At 44.0% G+C, this 16,336-nt stretch overlaps 1 protein-coding gene across 6 annotated transcripts in view; it reads right to left on the bottom strand.

Moving 5' to 3' along the window:
- ptprub (protein tyrosine phosphatase receptor type Ub) overlaps positions 1 to 16,336 on the bottom strand; it is a 361,889-nt gene that overhangs the window by 237,005 nt on the left and 108,548 nt on the right. The gene's annotated exons all lie outside the window — the stretch shown is intronic.

Below are 16,336 nucleotides of genomic sequence, written 5' to 3'. Positions count from 1 at the left end.
GTGCTACTGGGTTGCGACTGTCCATATTTTCAAGAATTGTGGAACAGACTACAGGACAAAGGAGCTGGCAGTGCCAGTAATAGGGCATGCCAGACACCAGTTACATGTTCCAGTGAAAAGAAAATGAAACAGCAACAACATTATGTCCTTCCACAGGCAATTAGATACATGTGCCTGCACAGATAAACCAGCAATATTCTTAAAGAAACACACTGCCATACGCAGACAAATGGTGCCGGAGGAGATGGCTGCCGTTTTACGGGCTCCTAACCAATTGTGCTATTTTCTGTGTTTTTTCATAATCTTTCTGCCACCATCTCTTATGACCAAAAAAAGCTTCTGGATATCAGAACAGTTAATACTCACCTTGAACAGGACAAAGATTTTTTTCTTTAACAAGTCGGACGCGAAGGATTTACTCCAGATACCGGACCCGGCCCAAAAACCCAGAGGACAAACCACCCCCACCAAAACAATTGTAATCCTACCACTGATTTCAATGGCTGGCACTTTTATAATAGGGTGAAATCGTGCCCGATTGCAGTTCCTATGGCTTCCACTAGATGTCAGTCTTTAGAAAGAGTTTCAGGCTGGTTTTTGGAAAAATGAGGGAGAAGTCATTTTTCTAAGGGCTCCCATTTTTGGCTGTAGTGTTTCCATGCGCATGGCCAAGAGAGCGCACTCTTTTTGTTTATCACCAGTAAATACAATAACGGTTCTCCGTCTTAAATTGTATTGTTTATTTGCGTATTAGGGTACCTAAGGATTGATTATAAACTTTGATTGACTTGTTTGGATAAGTTTATTGGTAACGTTTGGTATTAATTTTGTATGCATTTTGACCGATGGAAAGTGGAAAGTCCGAGTGGATTATTGACTGAAGCATGCCAGCTAAACTGAGTTTTTATGGATATAAAAAATAAATGTATCGAACAAAAGGACCAATTGTAATGTAACTGAGACCTTTTGGAGTGCCAACAGCAGAAGCTCTTCAAAGGTAAGGCATGAATTATATCGTTATTTCTGACTTTTGTGTCGCCACCTGCTTGGTTGAAAATGATTGTTATGCATTTGTGTGCTGGGCGCTATCCTCAGATAATCGCATGGTTTGCTTTCGCCGTAAAGCCTTTTTGAAATCTGACACCGTGGCTGGTTTAACAAGAAGTTAAGCTTTATTTTGACATATTGTAACGGCGGTCCTCCTCCTCTTCATCCGAAAAGGAGGAGTAGTGATGGAACCAAGATGCAGCGGATTGTGAAGACATAATTTATTAAAGAAAACACGAAAACGAAATACACTTGACTAAACAAAATAACAAACGGTGTAGACAGACCTGGACGACGAACTCACATAAACACTAAGAACGCACGAACAGGGAAAATAGCCTACACATAAAAATGACGATTAACAAACAAACCGAACAGTCCCGTATGGTGCGACAAACACAGACACAGGAGACAACCACCCACCACGAACACAGTGAAACAACCTTCCTAAATATGACTCTTAATTAGAGGAACGCCAAACACCTGCCTCTAATTAAGAGCCATACTAGGCAACCCTTAAACCAACATAGAAACAGAAAACATAGAATGCCCACCCAAACTCACGTCCTGACCAACTAACACATACAACAAACTAACAGAAATAGGTCAGGAACGTGACACATATTGCAATTTACAACTCTGTAGTTTGAATTTGGCGCCCTGCACTTTCAATGGATGTTGGTCAGGTGGGACGCTACTGTCCCACCTATCCTAGAGAAGTTAAAAACTGTAATATCTTATGTTTCACCGACTCGTGGCTTTACGATGACATGGATAATATACAGTTGGCTGGTTTGTCCGTGCATCGGCAAGACAGTACAGCTGCCTCTGGTAAGACAAAGGGTTGTGGTCTGTGTCTATTTGTCAGCTGGTGCGCAAAATCAAATATTAGGGAAGTCTTGAGGTTTTGCTCACCTGAGAGTATCTCATGATTAGCTGTAGACCCCACTATTGACCAAGATAGTTTATCTATATTTTTTGTAGCTGTCCATTTACCACCACAAACCGATGCTGGCACTAAGACCACACTCAACGAGCTGTATAAAGCCATAAGCAAACAAACAAAAAAATGCTCATCCAGAGGCGGCACTCCTAGTGAATGGGGACTTAAATTCAGGCAAACTTAAATCCGTTTTACTTCATTTCTACCAGCATGTTACATATGCAACCAGAGAAGAAGAAAAATTCTAGACCACCTTCCAGGACTCATCCGATGACAATGAGGAGTATGCCACATCAGTCACCGGCTTCATCAATAACTGTATCGATGAAGTTGTCCCCACAGTGACCGTACATACATACCCCAACCAGAAGCCATGGATTACAGGCTACATCCGCACTGAGCTAAAGGGTAGAGCTACCGCTTTCAAGGAGTAGGACTCTAACCCGGAAGCTTATTAGAAATCCCGCTATGCCCTCAGATGAAGCATCAAACAGGCAAAGTGTATATACAGGACTAAGATTGAATCCTACTCCACTAGCTCTGACGATCGTTGGATGTGGCAGGGCTTGCTAAATGTTATGGACTACAAAGGGCAGCCCAGCCGCGAGCTGCCCAGTGACCGAAGCCTACCAGACAAGCTAAACGACTTCTATGCGCGCTTCGAAGCAAGCAAGCAACACTGAAGTATTCATGAGAACACCAGCTGTTCCAGACGACTGTGTGATCATGCTCGCTGTAGGCGATGTGAGCAAGACCTTTAAACTGGTCAACATTCACAAGGCCGAAGGGCCATATGGAGTACCAGGATGTGTACTCTGAGCATGCTCTGACCAACTGGCAAGTGTATTCACTGACATTTTCAACCTGTTCCTGGGCAAGTCTGTAATAACTATATGGTTCAAGCAGACCACCATAGTCCCTGTGCCCAAGAACACCAAGGTAACCTTCCTAAATAACTACCAACCCGTAGCACTCACATCTGTAACTATGAAGTGCTTTGAAAGGCTGGTCATGGCTCACATCAACATCATCATCCCAGAAACCCTAGACCCACTACAATTTGCTTACCGCCCCAACAGACCCACAGATGACGCAATCTCTATTGCACTCAACACTGCCCTTTCCCACCTGGACAAAATAAACACCTATGTGAGAATGCTGTTCATTGACTACAGCTCAGCATTCAATACTATATTGCCCTCAAAGTTCATCACTAAGCTAAGGACCCTGAGACTAAACATCTCCATCTGCAACTAGATTGCGGATTTCCTGAGGGGTCGCCACCAGGTGGTAAGGGTAGGCAACAACACATCTACCACGCTGATCCTCAATTGACCATCATTGTGACTCCATTGCATTACATTGGAAGTTCTTTAGCCTTGTAAGGGAAATGCCCTGATGCTCCGACACTGCCAGTAGCTACTACACAGAGTTCGCAGCTGAACACTGTATGCTGGAAACACTCAGTTTGTTATTTTTGATTAAGACATACCCAATATTACTTAAATATAAATACCAAACTTTTTTTTACATGGATTCTGTGATGCAGTTATCTTTTAATAGCTAGGACCACTATTTCTTGTCCCAGAATCCCGCTTAACAGACAGGTTGAAGCCTGCTTGACAGAGACCCCAAGCTGCTAGCCATCAAGCTAACGAAGTTAGTCCCAGATGAGGTTTGCAATGGAGCCCTTTTTGTCTGGAGAAATAAATTAACGGTTCCAGCGCTGGAGGAGCTCTTTCTACTACGCTTTGTTTCAGGATAAACCGGACCACTCAGAGTTCTGATGTGGCAATTGTTTGCTTGCCGAGGATTATAGGCTTGAAGTGGCTTCCTTGAACACACAGGTTGCCAGCCTACGTAAGAAACTGTGGAAAACGCAGAGTGGAATATTTATCTTTTCTACACCGGTGGCTGGACAGCATTCACGCTTGTTGGATGCATTTGTTTCCCGGAGCTCCCCCATCTGATAGCGGAGTCGAAGGAGTACGGCAAGAGGAGCTTGGCAAACAATGATGGTCGGATGTCACGACCCATGGAAGCCGAAGACAGCGGCCTCCCGCAAAGCAGTCTACACTCCCAACGAGAGGCCCGGAGCGGATTAAAACAATGAATAGTATCGCTGTCCTGGAGCCTGATCTTCCTGCACCATTGTCGCTGAGGGTACCTGTGTCTGCAGCCGGAGTACCTACTCCTACGATTTTGAAGTCTACAAACTTCCGTCCCTGCTCTGGATCGAGGGGGGCTTCTCAATGTGTCGGGAGGCCTGCGCCAGGAGCAATGGGCTCAAGTTATCCTGCTTCTCGCCCGTCCATAAAGGGTTCTCCGAATCCTGTGAAGTGTTAGAGTGGGCGGATTTCCTCATCCTTCTCGTCAGCTGGGATTTTGGGCAGCTCCATGGTAAGAAATATGACCGTTCCGGGGGCATAACCAATGTCCCATCCTGGAGCACAACTAAATGACATTACTAAGCTGCTTATCGGTCATAGTCTGCTGCAGGAAAAACGTATGTGTTATGGCTTTACACCCCCTGCTATAATGTGAAAAAATAGTTATGTCTAACAGAACATAAAGCGTGTTCTTTAATGGAAGCCTCTACAACATAATCCAGATAGAATCAGGCTTTGCGTAAAGCCAGTGTGTCTATGTACGCAGATGACTCAACACTATACACGTCAGCTAATACAGAGACTGAAATGACTGCAACACTTAAAGAGCTGCAGTTAGTTTCAGAGTGGGTGGCAAGAAATAAGTTAGTCCTAAATATTTCTAAAACTAAAAGCATTCGATTTGGGACAAATCATTCACTAAACCCTAAACCACAAGTAAATATTGAATTAAATAATGTAGAAATTAAGCAAGTTCAGGTGACTAAACTGCTTGGAGTGACCATGACAGTTTACAATCCAGGGTTAAAACATATTGATACAACAGTAGCTAAGATAGAAAGATGTCTGTCCATAATAAAGTGCTGCTCTACCTTCTTAAAAGCACTGTCAACAAGGCAGGTCCTACAGGCCCTAGTTTTGTCGCACCTGGACTAATGTTCAGTCTTGAGGTCAGGTGCCACAAAAAGGGACTTAGGAAAATTGCAATTGGCTCAGAACAGGGCAGCACGACTTCCTCACTACTTGTATTTATGAGAGGTATTGACATGTTGAATGCACCGAGCTGTCTGTCTGAACTACGTACACCCATGCCTTCGCCACAAGAGGTCTCTTCACAGTCTCCAAGTCCAGAACAGACTACGGGAGGCGCACAATCCTACATAGAGCCATGACTACATGGAACTCTATTCCACATCAAGTAACTGATGCAAGCAGTGAAATGTGATTTAAAAAACATAAAAACACCTTATGGAACAGCTGGTACTGTGATTTTGGATTGTAGATGTGTGGTAGTGGTGGAGTGGTGGAGTAGGGGCCTGAGAGCACACAGTGTGTTGTGACATCTGTGAATAAGGCAGCAGCTAATGGAGATCCATAATAAATACAAATACGGTGCCCAATCTGGGGTGCTTGCTTAGTTCCCTTCTGTACTCCCTGTTCACCCATGACTGCATGGCCAAGCACAACTCCAACACAATGGTGGTAGGCCTGATCACCAACAACAATGAGACAGCCTATAGGGAGGTCAGAGACCTTGCAGTTTGGTGCCAGGACAACAACCACCCCCTCAACGTGATCAAGACAAAGGAGATGATTTTGGACTACTGGAAAAGGAGGGCCCGAGGCTGTTGTGGAGCAGGTTGAGAGCTTCGAGTTCCTTGGTGTCGACATTGAAAGACACATGAAATAGACACATGTACACAAATGGGTCACAAAATAATGCAACGGTAATTGCCGCTTTTAGTATAAAGACCATTTCCCTCCAATCTCTGCACTGACTGCAGTCTTAAATGGCTTTAGTCTGTTTTTGGCTAGGGTTTCTATTTTTTCCAGGGGTTCGGTCGAAAGAAAGTGCTTTTCTGCTTTTGTTTTTCTTAAACCTCTTATCGATTGCTGTCTCTCCCAGCTGTTAGGGGAGTGAAGTATTCCTCACCCTCTCCATGGTGTCTCTCCTCCATGGGGTGACATCCAGGCCTTGACATGAGGTTAAAATGGGAAGAGAGGAACAAACATTTTAGCAGCCGCTGAGCAAGGGGCGGAGCGGGAACCAAAAGCTTTTGTAGCTAAATACATTGGAAAGTAATTACAAGGAGCAGAGACCTTCTTTCTTGTCTGTTTTTTATCCTTCTCCGTCTCTCACTCTCTTATCCTTTACTTTCTCTCTCACCCCCTCTTTCACCCCCCCCCTCTCTCTCTGTTGGCTTCAGCCTCCAAAGATGGCCATGCCTTGTGAGATTTAATTAGAGGTAGTCACAGATGAGGGGCTGGGTTCTGGTTCTGTGTAGACATGGCTACCCTCTGACGAGTGGTGAACACAGAGACAGGTTAATACAACGGGTAATACGGAACATGGCAAAAGTACCTTTACTAAACCCTCTATGCATGGATAAAGAGACTGCATACTGTTTAGGGTACACATTCTGCATTTCAATGTTATCACACCTGAATCATGATACACATACCTATGTTTAGTATGCTATGGACATCTAAACGACAACAATAGTAACTGCTGAGCATTGAAGTATTATGGATAGTTCTAGCTGGGTTCAGTTCTATAAATAATTACGTGTTGTCAGCGAACCACAGGGGAAAGTTCCACACACTAATCTTTATGAAGGATCATCTGTGCCTCTTTCTTAAAAAAGGATCAGAAACTGTCAACTTGCCAAACTCTGAAGAGCAGCAAGGCCATTAGGCACCCATGGCGAGTGTAGTGCTGTGCTGAGCTTCAGAGGGTTTGTGAGTGAGCGGCGTTGGAAAGCCCTGCCAAGCTCCAGCCTGAGGGAGCTGACGAGCTCCCGGCCCTACTACCCGCCTCCGAAAGCAGGCTGATGTCATCAGCTAAGCATGCCTACAATCAACAATGAAGCCAGATGGAGAGAGACCGGAACCTTCAACGACTGGCTCCACACTAGATAAGAAGCCAAAAGGTATACTCTAGCTAGCGTTCTGAAATAACTTTTCTATTTTTATTTTGTTATACATGGATTCATCCTGTAGAAAGTCTATATTTTTTAATCTAGCCTAACACCTTGCCCAAACCGGCTGCGAGCGTGCGCCATCGTGCACTATCGTGCTTAAATTTATTTTGCCACCCCACACCAAACGCGATCACGACACGCAGGTTAAAATATCAAAACAAACTCTGAACCAATGACATTAATTTGGGGACAGGTCGAAAAGCATTAAACATGTATGGTAATTTAGCTAGTTAGCTTGCACTTGCTAGCTAACGTTAATTTGTCCTATTTAGCTAGCTTGCTGTTGCTAGCTAAATTGTCATGGGATATAAACATTGAGTTGTTATTTTACCTGAAATGCACAAGGATCTCTACTCCGACAATTAATACACACATAAAACGGCCAACTGAATCGTTTCTAGTCATCTCTCCTCCTTCCAGGCTTTTTCATTGTTTAAATTATATGGTGATCGCATCTAAACGTTCATTGTATTACCACAACTACCGGCAAAACAGTTTGTCTTTCTATCAGCCACGTGGGTATAACCAATGAGGAGATGGCACGTGGGTACCTGCTTCTATAAACCAATGAGGAGATGGGAGAGGCAGGACTTGCAGCGCGATCTGCGTCAGAAATAGGAACGACATCTATTTTAGCCCTTGGTGTCGCAGACGCTCATTGGCGCGCACAAACAGTGTGGGTGCAATAATTGAATAACATGGATTTCTAAATTTATTTTGCGACGCTCGTGACGTGTCAGATCTGGTCAGCATGTAAGAATATGAAATCCACTTAAAGTAGCACTAATGAGCAGTGTTTGTGGGAGCTTATACTCAGATCGCCTACATGACCTTGTTTGAACAAGATCTTATGTTGAAAAATAAATGATCCACGTGTCACTTCCTGAAGCTTTGAAAATCAATGTTGAACGGAACAAAAACTTTGTTCGATGCTCTTTATGAGAGTGTAGAATGTAAAGAAATGTGTATCACACCAACTCATTCCTCTGTATTTACGATGTTTCGTATCAGCTGTGCAACTAGTTCTACAGAGATATTTTGTATATGCCTGATAAAATCCTCATCCTAATTCCTAAACATATGGTTCTTCTGTCCCAAATTAGCTTTCCTTTTAGACGGGATCATAGCAATGCTGAAACACTAACAGACCCTTCTAGAAAAACAAGACCATAAGAGATCCAATAACCCATGCAGGGAGGAAATCAAGCATGACAGGTCCTTGCAACAAACGGATGGAGAGGAGCTGGGAATGAGTCCAGGGAGATCCAAAGTTCACATCCCCCTCCCTCTCTCTCCCTCATTCGCTCTTTTCCTATCCTTCAACATGTCTGCCTCTCCTTCTCTATCTCCCCTTAGCCACTGTACGCAGTAATGTAAAATCTGCTCTCCTCTCTGAGGCGCGCTGGGCATATATCAATCTAGTCTGGCCACATTAATGGACGTGTCTTTGAGAATTACTCAGACAGACAGAGAATTTGCTCAGGTTTCACTCTGCATTACTGTCAGTGGCCTTCTACGTGAGGAGAATCCATTAGCAAAACCTGTGATTACACATTGTGCATGCCAGCATGGGCACACGCACCTCTAGAACATGCACTGATTGGACATGCACATACTCCACAGTGTCTCCCCTATATTCGTCTACACCACTCCAAAAAATATAAAATTGTGTGTGTATACCAGTCAAAAGTTTGGACACACCTACTCAATCCAGGGTTTTTCTTTATTTTAATATTTTCTACATTGTAGAATAATAGTGACACCATCAAAACTATGAAATAACACATATGGAATCATGCAGTAACCAAACAAGTGTTCAACAAATCAAAATATACACTGTTCAAAAAAATAAAGGGAACACTTAAACAACACAATGTAACTCCAAGTCAATCACACTTCTGTGAAATCAAACTGTCCACTTAGGAAGCAACACTGATTGACAATAAATTTCACATGCTGTTGTGCAAATGGAATAGACAAAAGGTGGAAATTATAGGCAATTAGCAAGACACCCCCCAAAACAGGAGTGATTCTGCAGGTGGTGACCACAGACCACTTCTCAGTTCCTATGCTTCCTGGCTGATGTTTTGGTCACTTTTGAATGCTGGCGGTGCTCTCACTCTAGTGGTAGCATGAGACGGAGTCTACAACCCACACAAGTGGCTCAGATAGTGCAGTTCATCCAGGATGGCACATCAATGCGAGCTGTGGCAAAAAGGTTTGCTGTGTCTGTCAGCGTAGTGTCCAGAGCATGCAGGCGCTACCAGGAGACAGGCCAGTACATCAGGAGACGTGGAGGAGGCCGTAGGAGGGCAACAACCCAGCAGCAGGACCGCTACCTCCGCCTTAGTGCAAGGAGGTGCACTGCCAGCGCCCTGCAAAATGACCTCCAGCAGGCCACAAATGTGCATGTGTCAGCATATGGTCTCACAAGGGGTCTGAGGTATCAAAACAGGGGCAGCGGGGAAAAAATACATGTCTTCTATGCACTGAAATAGCGAATGGAGGATGCTTTTCCCCGTGGTTTATTTTCATGCCAGCCAGGTAGGCTATACTCCTGTTGTAAATATAAGCAATGTGCTTAATATTAGGAAAGTTGAGAAATAGATATAGTAGGCCTAGCCTATAGAAAGCTGATGGGATCCTCCTCTTTTTATTAGCGGCCATCACTCTGTTTTCTCCCGCAATTGCATTGCCTATAGAAATGTTGCGCAACATGAGCTCATGGGCTCTCATGAAGTGTTTGATAAAACTTTAGAATACATTTACATTGATGTCAGAGTGATTAGAGGGACAATAGAGTGCTGAGTACCAGGCAGTTGGCAAGATTGGTAGGCTACTAATGACCAGCATCAGAGCTTGGAGAAGCTAAACGACGACTAAACGGTCATGTGGAATTTGACTGCCTTCATGACTCGTGACCGCCGGTGTGGCGGTAATACAGTCACCACAACAGACCTTAAGCATGTCTGACTTTTGTTAATAGGAAGGAAATTGTCCAGGCCACGTATGTATTTTTTTGATTATGGGGATATTATCTATATGCATGCTTCGGCCTCTACACATAAACCACTAGATGCTGTTTTCCATTGTGTCCTTCGGTTTATTACTAGTGGTGGTTATAAGGACTCACCATTGTGTTTTGTATTAAAAAGTGGGTTGGGCCTCTTTGTATGTAAGGAGAGAGCAGCATTTTATTGTGTTTATCTACAAAGCACTCATGCAGAAACTTCCTATGTATTTATCAACATTAATTCAAATTTAGACTTATAAATTATCAAACCCGGTCTCAGGCTTGGATACCACTGGAGGCCCCTTCGGGCTCAGTTTTTTTGCGGCCTTTATGTGAAACAACTTACAGAGCTGAAATGAGATGTTCTGGCCCCCTTGGTCAGTTCAGAGCAGAGTATGTGAGTCGAGTGGAGCTGGAGCTGGAGCGGAGCGAGAAGCGGAGTGACCCCAATTTGACTGGAGCGGGGAGCGAGATTCCCAAAGGCTGGAGAGGAGGCCTTCTCGCCTGCTCCAATTTCACTCCAGAAGCGCTCACTTCACGAGCTCAGGGATAACTAAGTGTGTCATTGTAGCAAAGTATTTATAAACTAAAAATCTGATGTCCCAAAAGTTTTGTTCATTTTTGTTCTATTATCTATACAATATGCCATAAATGATTTTGGCCTGGCATATTCCCACGTTCAAGAAGCTTTTCGTTTGGATTGGGTTATTTAACCTAAAACCTTTAGGCCTACCTATATAAAAATCTAAACCTCTGCATCACTGCCCAGCCTGTCAAGAGTGGCCAAAAAGGTGTTTAGCATCCACAGTGGCTCTGCAAGTGTGGAGAGGATATTCTCTGCTGCTGGCCTGCTCTCCAGGCACCATCGCATGAGCCTAAAGCCAAAGGCACTAATAAGTAATTTTTTGTTTAATTTGTATTTAATTCTAAGTAAGTCATATGCAAACTTTATAGACTATTGTGATTTAATGCAACAAAATGTTGTTTAAATGCTGAGCGCTTTATGTCCCTACGAGCTTATTGTGTTGCACTCGCAAATGCTTCCCAATGTATTCCTTTGTAGGCTATAGCCTTGAAATAATTGAAATAATATAGCTGCAGGGCCAGACGGAGGGCCAGACAGATTACCAGGACGTGTACTCCGAGCATGGCTGACCAACTGGCAAGTGTCTTCATTGACAATTTCAACCTCTCCCTGTCTGAGTCTGTAATGCCAATATGTTTCAAGCAGACTACCATAGTCCCTGTGCCCAAGAACACTAAGGTAACCTGCCTAAATGACTACCGACCCGTAGCGCTCACGTCTGTAGCCATGAAGTGCTTTGAAAGGCTGGTCATGGCTCACATCAACATCATTAACCCAGAAACACTAGACCCACTCCAATTTGCATACCGCCCTAACAGATCCACAGATGATGCCTGCTCAGTCCCCTCCTGTACTCCCTGTTCACTCATGACTACACGGCCAGGCACGACTCCAACACTATCATTAAGTTTGCCGATGACACAAGTGGTAGGCCTGATCACTGACAAGAGCATCAATTTCCTTGGTTTCCACATCAACAAACTAACATGGTCCAAACACACCAAGACAGTTGTGAAGAGGGCACGACAGAACCTATTCCTCCTCAGGAGACTGTCAAGAGTTGGCATGGGTCCTCAGATACTCAAAAGGTTCTACAGCTGCACCATCGAGAGCATTCTGACTGGTTGCATCACTGCTTGGTATGGCAACTGCTCGGCCCCCGACTGCAAGGCACTACAGAGGGTAGTGCGTACGGCCCAGTACATCACTGGGACCAAGCTTCCTGCCATCCAGGACCTCTATACCAGGCAGTGTCAGAGGAAGGCCCAAAAAATTGTCAAAGATTCCAGCCCACCCTAGTCATAGACTGTTCTCTCTGCTACCACACGGCAAGCAGTACCAGAGCGCCAAGTCTAGGTCCAAGAGGCTTCTAAACAGCTTCTACCCCCAAGCAATAAGACTCCTAAACCATCTAATCAAATGGTTACCTGGTTGTCTATCGTTGTCTCTGATTGAGAACCATACTTAGGTAGCTCTTTTTTCCACCTGTGTTTGTGGGAAGTTGACTTTGTTTAGGGCACTTTGCCTTTGAGCTTCACGGTTTGTTTTTGTAGCGTTTATTGTTTTGTTTGGCGTGATTTTGACTAATAAAAATAAAAAGTACGCTCACAACGCTGCACCTTGGTCCTCTCCTTTAAACGGCCGTGACATATAGCCTCGCTATTGTTATTTTACTGCTGATCTTTAATTATTTGTTACTTTTAGTTCTTATTATTTTTTTGTAGGTATTTTTATACGCTGTTTAATATCCCATGTAGGCTATTTGAAATTGAGCGCTTCTTCCATTCACCTTTTCATGTTATTCAAATTCTTTTCAATCAAATCATATGGTTTGGTTTCAATACTTCAAATCGAAATGGTAGGTCCAGGTAGTCAGAAAAATAGATTGGTTTTGGTTCAATTGTAATCATAATGAATGGAGCGAATTTGGAGCGGCAGTTTTTTCCCCCACTGAGCGTAGAGACGTTTTTAGCGAAGCGGTTGGAACGGACTTGGTGTGTCAGAACGCTCAATGAGCGGGATTTTCAACCACTCAACTCCGCTCACATACTCTGGTTCAGAGTAATGATCGGAGACCTCTATGTTGATAAATGTGTCAGTTTTTCTTAACATATTTTGTAATTTTGTATATTGCATGTATTTATGCAGGGCTCATCTTTAAAAGAGACCCTAGTCTCTGTATGACTTCCCTGCCAAAATAAAGGTGAATAAAAATAAAAAATAAAAACATCTTGTAGCTTTGTGTGGACCGTGACTTGGAGAGTTATGGGCCGATGTGATGGAGACCCAAGCGTGACTGCTGTGGGGTTGCAGCAGAGCAGAGCAGCGAGGAACAGCAGAGACAGGAGGAGCCCACAGCCGGCAGCATTAGACACAAGCCTTTGAACTGGTGAACCTGTTAAGCGCTCACGCTTAAGACGTCGGGGAGATAGATTTGCAGCTGCGCCTGAGCACTGTAAACAACAGCGCCTCGTCTCATCTCGTCCATATCCACACGCACACATAAACACACCCTCACACAGTTCCTGTCCACACACACAAGCCTAAATGTGGGAACGGCTTTAAGCCTCGCCGTACTGCACAACTTCTCATGGTGCGAGGGGGTTGATTAGACCCGATTAAGGGTCCAAGGAAACAGGATTAGCCCAACTCTGCTTTCTAATTAATTGTCTTGGTGTTTGGCCAATAAATCATTGTAATCTCCTTCTGTTAAACTTGGTAATGAAGCCCTGAGATATGTGGAAGGGGGAATATCTATATTTTTGGTCCTCGGTTAATTAAATTAAAGAGATAGGCCAGTGCATTTCATTACGGAAATTGTTGAGCATTGCTAGATTAGAGCATTGCTATATGTATTCTGTGGCAAGTTCAGTCTTTTTTTGACAAAGTTTTTTATGTGTTGGCTTTAGCCTGCAATGGAGAGCAGGAGTGAGGGAACCACAATGAGGAGACAGAGGATGGATGTAGCAAGGGCAGGCAGCAGGCTGGTACAGGGGTATTTAGAGCCATGGCTGACTGACAGACTTCTGGGAAAGGGGAAGTCTGCCCTAAAGCAGAGATGCCCTGAAGCTATAGCAATATATGCCTGGAGGAGACATGTAGCAGTTGGCATAGTGCATCTCAGAGCCCCTTCCTAGGCAGAGCCTGTCTCTCTGTGGAAAGGCTGGCTGCAGGCCACTGACACACCCTGCAGTCTAGATGGCTGCAGCCAGTGTGTACTATAGGCATGTACAATGCCCCAGCCACAAGCTTAGCCGTATTACAGAAAGAGAGAAAGAGAGAGAAAGAGAAAGAGAGAGAGAGAGAAAGAGAGAGAGAGAGAGAGCTAGGGTCCACTGAGGTGGAAAAGCGAGTGTGTTTATGCTCCTGGTTCCCAGCGGGCGCCCGCAAATTAGGAGTTAAGCAACGTGCAAATCCAGCAGCTGTTTCTGAGACTGTTCTTCAAAGAGTCGGAGAGGAGGAGAAAAACATGCTTCCAATGCCATTGGGCAGCTCCATGTCACCGCTCTGATGTGAAACTCTCTCCACTCTACCCAATGTTGCCCAGAGGATTGATACCAAAAGTCCTCATTTTCCTTGCAATGAAAAACCTTACAAGCACAAGGTATAAAATAATCTGCGTTTCCCCCAGAAGTTATGTTTATAGCTTTGGTTATTGCTCTCTTTAGAATGTATGACCCCCAGCAAGGTGACATGGAGGCTGCCTAGTGCCTAAGCGCACAGCAGCGTTAACTGAAACTTCATTATTGTACTGTCATACTAAAACTGATGCCGGCTTTAGTGCAGTCTCTCTTTGGCACTGCTCAAACTTCAAACTTCCAAAAAATGACAGAGAGGAACAACTCCTGACTCTCAGTCACAGCACTCTCCTCTGGCATCTAGCTTAGAATCAAATGCTTTTAAATGCCAAAATACTGTATGTGTGCATCCCTGGGTGTGTGCGTGAGTGTGTATATAGTGGTTATTTACACTAGTGTTGCGTTTGAGTGGCACAAATGTACAGCGCACGCCATTATTTTTAATACATCAGCCCAGAATTCCCATCATACCATATTAATAGCATTTACGCCTGAGCAAATGGCTTCAGACAGCTCCTCGTGGAGAATCCCCAGCAGTCATTTGGTGTAACAGCCTGGGAGTGCTCCTCGGAGAGACAAGCTAGCTCCTCTCCACACTGCTGTTAAGCTACATAACAACAACAGTATTGTAAGGCTTTTCTAGTTTTTGTTGGATTCAAATTTCTCCAAAAACAACTGGAAGACTTTAATCTCTGGCCAGTGCACAAATATTGTGCCAAGTTGTAAGCCTGAGAAAAGATGTAAATCACAAGGATGTACATTAATTAGATAATCAGGATAAATGTAACCAGATGTCACGCCCTGAGTTAGTTATATTTGTTTTCTTTATTATTTGGTTAGGTCAGGGGGTGACAAGGGTGGTTTGTTAAATGCTTGTATTGTCTAGTTTTCTTTTGTTTATCTATGGGGATGTTGTATTGTCTAGGGGAATGTAGGTTTATGGTGGCCTGAATTGGTTCCCAATCAGAGACAGCTGATTATCGTTGTCTCTAATTGGGGATCCTATTTAGGTTGCCATTTTTCCATTTTGGTGTTGTGGGTAGTTGTCCATGTTTAGTTGCCTGTGAGCACTACGTTGGCGTCACGTTTCGGTTGGAGGTTTATTGTTTTGTTGGCGACATCGTTAAGTAAAGAAGAATGTACGCTCACAACGCTGCGACGTGGTCCATTTCTTCAACAGACGATCGTGACACCAGAATTATGACATGATAGTTACCATGATTCACAATAACATAATCCCATATCCTCCCAAACTTTTGAAGCACCAACCGGCACAGCCAAACGTGATTGCTATCCAAATGATCACTCTCATGATCAGTGCCTAACTCTGTCTTCTACTCCTTATTACACACTTCTCTCTCTTTGCTTGACATTTACAGACGCATATAGTGTATGTCGCTCCCAGGCACGGATCTCAGGCTTTTACTGTTCCTCCCAAATGTTATCTCTTCAACTCCATTACCATCCTCCGCTTTGCTCTAGTTCGACAGTTTCTCGGGATGTCTCCCGCGCAAAGCTTTTCCTCTTGCACACATGCAGCCAGCTCGAGATTTGTTGCTGGAGGAGAATGAGAGGAACATCTGAGTCCACTTCTGAGGGATAGACTGTCAAAACATGGCGGAGAGGAGGCCAATTATCCAAGCCGTGAGGAAGACTGCTCATGCGCTTGTTCTTAAGGGAAGTGAGCTGTATCCGTCTCTTACTGAATCCCAACCAGGGCCCTTTCTTCCACAACCCTTATTATATATATATCTACATACATACACTTAGGTTGGAGTCATTAAAACTCGTTTTTCAACCACTCCACAAATTCCTTGTTAACAAACTATAGTTTTGTCAAGTCGGTTAGGACATCTACTTTGTGCATGACAAGTAATTTTTCCAACAATTGTTTACAGACAGATTATTTCACTTATCATTCACTGTATCACAATTCGAGTGGGTCAGAAGTTTACATACACTAAGTTGACTCGCCGTGTTTGGAGGAGGAGGAATGCTGCCTATGAACCCATCCCCACTGTCATACATGGGGGTGGAAACATTATGCTTTTGGGGTGTTTTTCTTCTAAGTGGACAGGAC

This window comes from Salvelinus fontinalis, chromosome 38, assembly GCF_029448725.1.
Source record: "Salvelinus fontinalis isolate EN_2023a chromosome 38, ASM2944872v1, whole genome shotgun sequence".
In the NCBI taxonomy this organism is placed as follows: Eukaryota; Metazoa; Chordata; class Actinopteri; order Salmoniformes; family Salmonidae; genus Salvelinus; species Salvelinus fontinalis.
This window is presented reverse-complemented; position numbering and strand designations above follow the sequence as displayed.